We start from the raw sequence: 1,525 nt of genomic DNA on the forward strand, positions 1-1,525 counted from the left end.
TGGGTGCTACCCACCCTGAATACCTTGGAAAAATAAATGGATAGAAAGAGCTGTGGTCGTCCTTTTGTGCTTTGTTACCTTCTGCCCACCAGGAACTGTTTCTCTAAAATGCCTGCTGTGCCTCTTTGCCTCAGAGACAACCAATTATGTGAGCTAAATACACATTTCTACCCTTAACTCATGAGTGCTGAGAATTTTTCTCAGCAATGAATAAAGTAACTAAGACAGTCACACACTAGAAACTTCTTTAATATCTTGGAAGACTCAATGTTATGAATTAAAACACATCGTGCTTTATGTGCATTATGTACACAGCACATGTAATACACTGCAGAGACCTAGGGCCAGTGGTCCACCTCCAGCATCATGAACACACTTCCTCTGCTCCTGAGAACAGGCGAGGGCAAGGACACAGGGCACAGATATGACAGTTTCCCACGTGGCCACCACCTCATCAGGATTCCACAGAAAAGCAGAGCTCTGGCAGCCAGCAGGGCTGTAGATGCGAGCACAAGGCTGAGTCCATCTCTGCTGCAGCTGATTCCAAGCTGTGGGACAAGCCTGCTCCTTCCTGTTCAGTATGGCTAGGTGAGAACAGTTTTGTAGCAGTGATGGCTTTCCACCTGTACCAAATCAGCATAGTGGCCATCCGACATGGCGCAGTGCCTAAAACAATAACGTGTCCCTCCCAGACTAACATCCACCTTCTTCTTTCTTCAGTCTAACCACAATTTTCCATTTTACTTTCACTCGTGCATGATTCCCTCCTTCCCAATCAGCGACTATTATGTCACTTAGACTGCCCCCCCTCCAAATCCTGCCCTCAGCCCAGCTGAATGTATCCTTTGTCGCTCTGACTCCTTCTCAGAGGGTCCTTGAATCTCTTTAGCAGCCCTCCTGAGCCCAACAATAAAGGCTTTCTTTATCTTGGTTCCATCTCTCACTCATGCCAACCCTTACATTTTCATGCCATGTGTCGGACAGGTTGGGGCATGTGGCTGCTAAGGGATTTACCCCCTTGGTTTGAGCTCCCCTTTGCCAATGAGCCACCTTTTCCTTTATTGCTCACTCCTGCCTTTGCCACTGCCAGCTTTCATCCAATATAAATCCATCTCCATTCTCACAGGTGAGCCCCCTCCTCAATCCGGGTGTTCCTGTCTCGTTCTCTCTCATTCTCATAGATTGTGGGCTCACAGCAGACTCTCTTACATTTTTTGAGATGCCCCTCTGCCCTCTCAATGATGAGCAGGGAGGACAGTTTTGGGCACTTCTCACTCAAACACACCCTGACAAGGGTGATGATTCTCCAATGGGTTGTGACTTGGTTTTTAGCTTTCAGCTTATCTTTAATTCGGTCCCAAAATGGGAAATACTGCTTCCTGGCCATAAAAACACACTTTGCTTGGGTGTCCTGTAGTGAATCTAACCAACCTCGGTCTTACAGAGACCATAAAAGCAAAACCACTAATCTTTTACTGCCAGAGAGTCTGGCCTCTATACAAACTCAATAAGGCAGCCACTGGCC

Source organism: Chinchilla lanigera, unplaced genomic scaffold, assembly GCF_000276665.1.
Source record: "Chinchilla lanigera isolate Chin_1 unplaced genomic scaffold, ChiLan1.0 scaffold00207, whole genome shotgun sequence".
Classification (NCBI taxonomy): Eukaryota; Metazoa; Chordata; class Mammalia; order Rodentia; family Chinchillidae; genus Chinchilla; species Chinchilla lanigera.